We start from the raw sequence: 10,631 nt of genomic DNA, 5'->3' as shown, positions 1-10,631 counted from the left end.
AGGAGGACCTGAAGCACTTGCTGCAGAAGGTCAAGGACTGCAGTCTTCAATATGGATTGAAGCTCAACATCAAGAAAACAAAGATTCTCATCACCACTGGGCCAATTGGCCATCAGTATGGATGATGAAGAGATTGAGATAGTTAACAGTTTTAGTTTGCTTGGCTCCACAGCCAACACTCTTGGTAACAGCAGCCAGGAAATCAGGAAACAAATTGCATTGGGAAAGTCAGCTGTGAGGGACCTCTCAAGAGTACTGAAGTGCAACGACGTCAAGCTGCAGACTAAGGTGCGCCTGATCCAGGCTATAGTCTTTGCAATTACGTGCTATGCATCGGAGAGTTGGGCAGTGAATAGGGATGATAGATAGAGAATTGATGCCTTTGATTTGTGGTGCTGGAAAAGAGTGTTGAATATACCATGCACTGCTAGGAGAACAAACAGGTTTGTCCTGGAGAAGGTGAAGCCAGAATGTTCCCTGGAGTCAAGGATTCTGAAGCTTCATCGGACATATTTTGGGCATGTTGCAAGGAGAGACTGTTCCTTGGAGAGGGACATCATGTTTGGGAGAGTGGAGGGAAGGCGCAGGAGAGGAAGACCCTTGATGAGATGGATCAATTCTGTGATTTGGGTGGTGGGAATGAATGTGTTTGAGACAGCAAGGTTGGCACAGGATAGAACAGTGTTTAGGGCTTTTGTACACAGGGTCGCTATGAGTCGCAAATGACTCGATGGCACATAAGAACAACAACAACAACAACACGTTTTATTCATTAAGTATTTCTACAATACTGTTTTTGTACAGTATTTGTACTTACGGGACTAAGTGAGTTTACTTAGCACAATGCTCTCCAGTCCCTCCTACGTTAGGTAGTAATTTACAAAATACTGCTCCTATGTGCTGTGTAGTATTCCATTGCATGAATGTACCATCATTTCTCAATCCATTCGATTATGATTGGACATTTGGATCTAAGAGGGGTTGAACAGAGGGGTCTTGATGGAGAGGTAATCACTGGGTAGTACGGTTTGATGGATGGAGGGGAGTGGGTTGGGAGGTGGAGGGAATCCAGTGTTAGGGGCAATGTACACAAACTTTGTAGCTAAACAAATGTAAAATTTAAAGAAAAAGACTTATAAGAAATAAAAAAATAGAATTAAAAAAGTAAATTAGAGATATGCTGGTATCGCATCAGCATCCATCAGTTAAAAAAGCCCACTGACACAAAGCCCATACGCGGAGAAAATGGCGGCAGGGGTTGAAGCGGTGGCCAAGGTGGCGGTGACAGGGCCCAAGATGGAGGAATAGAGAAGTGCGCCCGGCGTGGTGAGTGGCAACGGAGCTCCCAGTCCCAAAGGTGAAGGAGAACGACCTACTCAGAATGATAAAAGGAAGGAGAAAGGCATGAAACCCATTTAAAAGATACAGAGCTGGAGATCCAAGATGGTGGTGGAGGCAGAGACAATGTAGTGAGCTGCCGGAGCAGCAGACCACTTGGAGCAGGCCCACTATGGCCTTCTACAGACTTCTGTTTATTGATAATTGAACAGTTAAACAGTTGATGACTGGTCTTCAGGGAGGATTGAGGCTCAACAACAGGAATTCATGGATTCTCAAGGAAGAATGGGTGAATGCCACAGCTCCCAACCCCCTCCCACAGAGCCCACACTGCACCGCACCACAGCCACAGCTCCATGAAGCTCCCACAGCTGGAACCTATGGAATCCCTCGCCCAGGATGGAGAGTGGGCACCGGGCCTCCCCAGGACTGGTGCAGCAGAACCACCACACTGCAGCAAAGTGGACTGGTTCTGGGGAGAATTCTTGGAGCCAAGATGGCGGCGACAGGGGAAGCAGGTGGCCACTGGCCTCCCTCCCGCGAGCGAAATGAAGTGCGACTGCCAGCTGCCCATGTGGGAGATGACGCGTGGGAGATGGCTTGCGCCCACCAGCCACCCACGTGGAAGATGGCACTTGCCCGGCAGCCGCCCAGGCGGGGGAATAGTGCGCGACTTCCTGCTGCCCGTGCACGAGATGACGCGTGCCTGCCAGCCGCCCGTGTGGGAGATGACACTCGGGAGATGGCTCGCGCCCGCCAGCCACCCATGTGGAAGATGGCACACGCCCAGCGGCCGCCCGCATGAGGAGGTGGTGCGCCTGCCAGCCGATCACCCTGGGGGATGGTGCACAACCACCAGCTGCCTGTGCACGAGATTACGCACGCCCGCCGAGAGATGACGTGCCCCCACCGGCCGCCCGTGCTGGGGGATGGCACACACCCACCCCCACCAGCTGCCCGCGCATGAGATGACACGCCCCCGCTGGCCACCCATGTGGGAGATTACATGCGGAGTTGGCGTGCGCCTGCCAGTCACCACACACGAGATGATATGCGCCCACTGGCTGCCCACGCTGGGGCATGGCATGCACCCACCCTCACCAGCTGCCCGCGCATGAGATGACGTGCACCCGCCAGTTGCCCACACACGAGTTGACGGGCGCCTGCCGGCCACCCGCGCTGGGAATGGCGCCTGCCAGCTGCCTGTGCACAAGATGACACGTGCCCGCTGGCCACCTGTGTGGGAGATGATGCATGGGAGATGGCGAGCGCCTGCCAGTCGCCCACACTGGGGGGGGTGCATGCCCGCTGGCCACCCACATGGAAGATAGGGCGTGTACCCCACCGCCGGTGGAGGGGGGGGGACGTGCGCCCCACCGCCTACAGGTTTGGGTTTCCTTGGAAAACCAGAAATGATCACCTATACAATGGATTGTTGAAAGTCACTGTGTGTTGTCTACTTGATGACATTTAACAGTGGCAGCATGTCCAAGAGGACCAACATCCTAAATGCACCACATATTTTGATCTGTTGAATGCTTCTGCCAAAAGCTTTTTAGACCTGGGGGAAGTCTGTTCACAATTCTCAGGTTCCCTTTACCATTTATAAAGGGGGAGGGCAGTGACACTTACTTCAAATTATAGTATGACCACTTATGGGGGGGAGGGCAAAGTGGTGGTGCTGGAATTGGAGACGCTGTCCCTGGCCACACAGTCCTCGGTCAGGTGAGGGCACCAGGTTGGGGTGGGGGCAATTAGAGGGGGAGTATACCAGCCAGCCCATTGGGGGTGTTGCCCTGCTCGGGACGGGCTGTCTTCGGCCCTCGACTCAGGGCGAGCCGTCATGGTTCTCAGGATGAACTCCTCAGTCCCCAGATTGTGCCATCTGACCCCTGGGTAGGGAAAAAAATGCCTAGGGTATCCAGAATATTTTATCTAGGCTACTTTCTGCCACCTTCTCCCCCAGTAAACCTGAAAGCAACACCCCCAAAGCCCCTCTATTTGTAACTCACAAGTTTGTTCTCTCTAGGTTTGCTCCCTTTCCTATAGGTAACCTTACCACTGAGTTTTACTTCAGACCTGACCCCGAACCCAGTGCCAGTGACAAAAAGGAAATACAACTGCCAGCTAAAGAAGCAAAGGAGGATGAAGCCTCTGGGTTCAACCAGCCATCCCCACTGGACCCACCTGGGAAAACACTTTGCAGGCCAGAGGGAAGCAAATGACAGGAAAATATCTTCTAACAGAACAAGAAGGCAAGCCGCCTTAACCCAAGATCACCAGTAAGGTGATAAAGTGCCCTCCCTTACCCCCTTCACATCAACGCCCCTGTTCAGCATGAAGAAGCCAGAGAGTCGGCATCCAGTTCCCAAATCAATAAGATGGTTTATTTAATTACCATTGGAAAATGCTTGTCATTTTCCTGTAGCATCTGGTCCCCACTGGATCTTTTTCATTTCCTTCACCTGCTTCCCCCACCAACCAATTTCTGCAGCTCTGCAACTGCATCCCTGCCCATCCTCACCCTTCTGCCCCCAACCCTTACCTCCTTGTACCCCCAATATGTTTTTTCCCAATTAAAAAAAAGAGAGAGAGAAAAGGAAAGAAAAAAGATACAGAGCCTTCATTACAAACATACCTTTTGATGTGAAATGTCAGTCTCTTAAGGTTAAAGAAAAATTTGGTGAGGTAACATTCGTGGAGCTCTTAATGGACGCTGAAGGAAAGTCAAGGGGATGTGCTGTTGTTGAATTCAAGCTGGAAGAGAGCATGAAAAAAAACTGCTGAAGTTCTAAACATGCATAGTCTGAGTGGAAGACCACTTAAAGTCAAAGAAGATCCTGATGGTGAAAATGCCAGGAGAGCAATGCAAAAGGCCAGAAGACTTGGAAGCACAGTATTTGCAGCAAATCTGGATTATAAAGTTGGCTGGAAAAAGCTGAAGGAAGTATTTAGTATGGCTGGTTTGGTGGTCCGAGCAGACATTCTTGAGGATAAAGATGGAAAACGTTGTGGAATAGGCACTGTTACTTTTGAACAGTCCATTGGAAACTGTGCAAGCTGTGTCTATGTTTAATGGCTAACTGCTATTTGATAGGCCAATGCATGTCAAAATGGAGAGGGCATTACCAAAGGGAGACTATTTCCTCCTGAACGTCCTCAACAACTGTCCCATGGACTTGGTGGTATTGGCAAGGGATTAGGACCAGGAGGGCAGCCTATTGATGCCAATCACCTGAGCAAAGGCATTGGAATGGGAAACATTGAGCCCGCAGACATGGTTGTAGCATGGAAAGCATGGGACGATTTGGATCTGGGATGACCATGGGCACAAGAAATGAAATCCTAAGTAAGCCATTAAAGAGAGGAGCGATCATGGCAAAGCAGGGAGGAGGTGGAGGTGGTGGCAGTGTGCCCGGAATTGAGAGGATGGACCCCAGCATTGACTGCCTCGGGGTGCCAGCATAGAGGGCATGGGCGTAGGCCTGGGCCACGGCATGGATCACATTGGCTCAGAGATAGAGCACATGTGCCTGGTCATGGACCATATGGGCTCCATGGAGCACATGGCCTCCAGCATCGAGCACATGGACCAGACCATGGAGCGCATCGGCTCTGGTGTGGAGCGCATGGGCACTGGCATGGGTTTTGGTCTAGAGCACATGGCAGCACCCATAGATCATGTGGGCCAAACCATTGAACCAATGGGCTCTGGTGTGGAGCGCATGGGCCCTGCCATCGATCGCATAGACCTGAGCATAGAGTGCATGGTGCCCGTAGGCATAGGGGCTGGCCTGGAGTGCAGGGACCCTGTGATGGATCGTATGGCCACTGGCCTGGAGCACATGGGCGCCAATATCCTGGAGTGCATGTGTCCTGCCATGGGTCCAGCCCTGGGAGCCGGTGTTGAGCTCATGGGGCTGGCCATGGGTGGTGGCAGCCGTGCCAACTTTTGACCATACCATTGAGATGGAGCGTGGCAACTTTGGAGAAATCTCCCATTTGACTTTACATGGAAAATGCTAAAAGACAAATTCAATGAATGTGGCCATGTGCTGTATGCCGACATCAAGATGGAGAATGGAAGTTCAAGGGGTGCGGTGTTCTCAAGTTCGAGTCGCCTGAGGTGGCTGAGTGGGCCTGCCAGATGATGAATGGGATGAAGCTGAGTGGCAGAGAATTGATGTGCGAATTGATAGAAATGCTTAAGTGGTTGCCTTTTTGAAACATCGAGACTAGACCTCTGAATTTGTATTTTTTCTTGTTAACCATTTTAATTTGTTGGCTGGGTGTATAAAGATGTTTTAAAAATTCAGTTGCTTTTTGGGGTAATTTGAATTACTTTTTTAATTACTGGGGTTCCATTTGACTTTTTGCATTGAGATTGCAATGTGCACAATTTTTTTTTGTAGTTGTGGCATCTTGTTGACATCAAATATGACATTGATAATAAATACCAGTTCCTAAAAAAACAAAACAAAACAAACCACTATTTTTATTCATTGCTAGAATAAGAAAATCTCACTGGATGGGGTTGATGAGTTTGGAGCATGAAAGGAGGGAGTAGGAAAAAAAAATATATCTGTGAAACAGACACAATTTTTTTAAAAAACTAATACTAACTCTTTAATATCATTTTATGTTTACATTTTCTTCCATTTGTGCTTCAGAAATAAAATTTAAATTGTCTTTTTTCGCTGGCTTACCACGCTGGGATATAAATAAAAGAAACAAGTTTATAAATGAAAACAAAGAAAACTTTAAAATGCTATATTACCATACATAAAGACAGACTTTTCATTTCATATCTTAACCAATAAATTTAAAAATGAAAAATTAATTTATTATCATTGGAGTAAATGGATATCACATGGATCTACTTAGGATATTTACTAATTCTTTCCACTCGGAAATTTGCTGTGTTTCATTGATTATGCAGAGGCATTTGACTGTGTGGATCATAACAAACTGTGGCTGACTCTGAGAAGAATGGGAATCCCAGAACACTTAATTGTGCTAATACAAAACCTATACTTGGACCAAGAGGCAGTAGTCAGAACAGAGCAGGGTAACACTGCATGGTTCAAAATTGGGAAGGGTGTACACCAGGGATGCATCCTGTCTCCATACCTTTTCAACATGTATGCAGAGCAGATTATCCGAGAGGCTGGGCTCTATGAGGAGAATTGTGGCATCAGGATTGGTGGAAGGTCTATTAACAATCTCCGTTATGCAGATGACACAACCCTGCTTGCTGAAACTGAGGAGGACCTCATGCACTTGCTGCGAAGGGTCAAGGACTGCAGCCTTCAGTATGGACTGAGGCTCAATGTCAAGAAGACAAAGATTCTCACCACTGGACCAATTGGCAGCGTCAGTATGGATGATGAAGAGATTGAGATTGTTCACAGCTTCAGTTTGCTCGGCTCCACAGTCAACACTCTTAGCACCAGCAGTCAGGAAATCAAAAAGCGTATCGCGATGGGAAAGTCTGCTGTTAGGGACCTCTCTAAAGTACTCAGGAGCAACAGTGTCTCTCTGGAGACTAAGGTGTGCCTGATACAAGCCATGGTATTTGCAATCGCTTGTTATGCATCAGAGAGTTGGACAATGACTAGGGAGGACAGAAGGAGAGTGGATGCTTTTGAGCTGTGGTGCTGGAGAAGGGTACTGAATGTACCCTGGACTGCCAGGAAAACAAACGGATTTGTCTTGGAGAGGATTAAACCAACCTACTCCTTGGAGGCAAGGATTCTGGGGCTTCGTCTGACATACTTTGGACATGTTGCCAGGAGGGACGGGTCCTTGGAGAGGGGCATCATGCTTGGGAGGGTTGAGGGACAGCGCAGGAGGGGAAGACCCTCTATGAGATGGATTGATTCGGTGACTGGGGTAATCGGGATGGGTGTGTCAGAGGCAGTGCAGTTGGCGCAAGATAGAGCAGGGTTTAGGGCTGTTGTGCATAGGGTCGCTATGAGTCGGAAACGACTCGACGGCCCTTAACAACAACAACAACAATAATAACATTGGAGCACCGTGAATTAATCATTGAGTTGCAAATGGAAAGGTCTGTGATTCAAATCCATAAATAGTTCTGTGGGAGAAAGGTGAGGCAGTCTTCTTCCGTAAAAGATTTACAAGCCTGGAGGCACCATAGGGCAGTTCTACGCTGTATATGCAATGAATTGTCATATACTTGCCGAAGGTGGTAGTGATGGTAATAACATTTATATTGCTACTATTTTTTAAGTTTTTACTAATAGTAAAACCAAATATGTTGCTATCCTGCTGATTCCTATGCATAATGACCCTATTGTACAAGGTAGTATTTGGTCAGAACCAAGGCATAGCTGACTCTCCAGTGGGTTTTCAGAGGGAGGAAGCCACACAGGAGAAACTCCCTCTTTCTCCCTAGGAGTTGGTGGTGGAGTTGAACCATAGAGAGAGCCTTTGGGTTAGCAGCGCAACTCCACTAAAGCTAAAGGTAGTAGATTCTTTTGATATTGAAATATTTTTGTTTACGAGTTTAGCTCCAGATAGGGAGCTCTCGTGAAGAAGCTGCACTGCAATTCCAGAGGCGTGTGGTTCGAATCCACGAGATGTTCTGCTGGAGTAGGAGGGACAATCTTCGCCTGTACCAGTGAGACTAAATTTGACAGTACACACACAAAAATAATTTTAAAAAAATTTAAACACACACACACACACACCCTAAGTTTAGCCCCAGAAGTGAATCTTACCCAGTGACTCAGAATTAGAAGCAGAAAGTGTCATCGCAGAAGAGAAAAAAACAAAGCTTTTTAGATTCAGGCTATGATGTAAAATATGAGAGGAACAAGGCATTTTGATTTGTCAGTCAACAAGATGCAGATGTACAACAGACAAAAGAAGAAATGCTTAAAATCACTGGCAATAAGAGAGATGCAAATAAAAACCACTATGAGATATCACCTCACTCAAGTAACAATGGCAAAGTTCAATAGGACAGCAAATAATAAATATTGGAGAGGATGTGGAGAGATAGAACTCTTATACACTATTGGTGGATTTGTAAAATGGTATAACCATTCTGGAAGGCAGTTTGGTGCTGCTTCAGAAAACTGAACATAGAAATTCTATGTAACTCAGCTATTCTACTGTTTGGAATGAGAACTGAGGCACAAAAAGAGACTTGTACACCAATGTTCATAATGGTGTTATTCACCATCACAAGAACATGGAAACAGCCCAAATAATCCAAGCACAACTGAATATATTGAGAAATTATGATATATAGGAGCAATGATTTATGCTAAGTGAACTAACTCAATCCCATAAGGACAAATACTGTACAAGAACATTATTGTAGAACATGTATGAGGATCCAAGGGTGGGAGAAGCAAAGGGGTGTGGACTGGGGTAGGAAGATTAATAATTTATTAATAATAGGGTCGAACAATTTGGTGGAGGGAGGGATGGAAAAAGGAAATGGAAAAGATCCAGTGTGAAAAACAATGTATACAAACTTTGCAAGTAAACCAGTATAAAGTAGAAATTTTATTTAAAAAAAAAAAAAGAAGAAGATGCAGTGGCCTAGTGGCAAGAAGCTGCACTGCAATCCCGGAGGTACACACACAGTTTGAATCCACCAGATGCTCTGCTGGAGAAGGAGGGTCAATCTCCTCCTAAACCTATCAGATCCAATTTGATGGTACACACACAAAATAATAAAATAATCTTTTAAAAAGAAGATGCAGATGTAAAGTTTAAAGAATATAGTTTCTCTTCATAAGGTCTTGGTTCAGAGTTTGTTCATTTGTCTAGGGGAAATAATGATATTCATTTTTCAAATGTGTAAAAAAAAAGTAAAAAATTACATATACTAGACATTAAATCATACATCACTCTGCACCTCAGAGTATTTGAGATTTCAAAAATAAGAAAGTATGCAGCTCAGACTCACGACTCCCATCTTCAGGTATTGCATTACTCCCCCCGACACGACTCACGACACCCCCGCCAGCTCTGACCCGACCCAGCTCGCGACGCCCCCCCCCCAGCCAGCTCTGAACTTTGGGACTGGCCAAGGTGCCGTGCGCAGACGCAGTGGACGGTGGGAGTGGACTTCAATTGGCACGCTCTGAACTTTGGGACTGGCCAAGGTGCCGTGCGCAGACGCAGTGGACAGTGGGAGTGGACTTGAATCGGGACACACCCCTGCAGCTCTGACCCACGACCCCCATCTTCAGGTATCGCATTGCTCCCCCCAACCCCGCTTACAACCCCCCCGCCAGCTCTGACCCGACCCAGCTCGCGACACCCCCCCACCAGCTCTGAACTTTGGGAATGGCCAAGGTGCCATGCGCAGACGCAGTGGATGGTGGGAGAGGACTTCAATTGGGACACGCCCCTGCAGTTCTGACCCATGACCCCGATCTTCAGGTATCGCATTGCTTCCCCCCGACCGGGCTCGTGACCCCCCTCCACGCCAGCGCTGAACTTTGGGACTGGCCAAGGTGCCGTGCGCAGACCCGGTGGACAGTGGGAGTGGACCTGAATCGGGACACACCCCTGCAGCTCTGACCCACGACCCCCATCTTCAGGTATCGCATTGCTTCCCCCGACCCCGCTCACGACCCCCCCTCCAGCTCTGACCCAACCCAGCTCACGACCCCCCTCCCCCCACCAACTCTGAACTTTGGGATTGGCCAAGGTGCCATGCGCAGACGCAGTGGGCGGTGGGAGTGGACTTCAATTGGGACACACCCCTGCAACTCTGACCAACGATCCCCATCTTCAGGTATCGCATTGCTACACCCCACCCAGTTCGCGAACCCCCCGCCAGCTCTAAACATTGGGGCCCTTGGGCAAGGACTTAAAGAAAAGGCGGGGGAAAACCCAACAAAAACAAAACAAAAAACCACACAAAAGAGCAAAAAAATATAGAACAAATTTATAGCATTTTTCAACATCACTTGAAAAAGGCGTCCGATATTGATGATTTAGTTTCTTTACACTACAAACTGCTGTTTGGCCCTACCACATTGATCCCATCAAGCTAAGCAAAAGGAAGGTACTGGACATCTTTATAGAGAAGTAGTGATATCAAACCAAGAAACAACTAACAACTCTTCCCCTTCAATGTCTCAAAAGAAGCAGGGTACCTCACTCACCACGCAAGCCCAAAACAAGATATGTCCCCCAAAAAAATGACACAGTAGCAATGGATTTCATGAAGCCAGAAAGTTTGATGGAACTTTCTGATGCAGAATTTAGAAAAAAAGATGATTGAATGTTTTCAATGGATGAAAAAC

General features: G+C 47.5%; 1 pseudogene; it reads left to right on the top strand.

Moving 5' to 3' along the window:
• The first annotated feature begins 1,242 nt into the window (after positions 1 to 1,242).
• Positions 1,243 to 5,294, top strand: LOC102854802 (annotated as a pseudogene).
• Positions 5,295 to 10,631: the final 5,337 nt, after the last annotated feature.

The sequence above is a fragment of the Elephantulus edwardii genome, unplaced genomic scaffold, assembly GCF_000299155.1.
Source record: "Elephantulus edwardii isolate Elephantulus edwardi_28Jun2011 unplaced genomic scaffold, EleEdw1.0 scaffold00360, whole genome shotgun sequence".
NCBI classification, from domain to species: Eukaryota; Metazoa; Chordata; class Mammalia; order Macroscelidea; family Macroscelididae; genus Elephantulus; species Elephantulus edwardii.
Note: the sequence above shows the minus strand (reverse complement) of the source record. Positions and strands in the feature narration are given on the sequence as shown.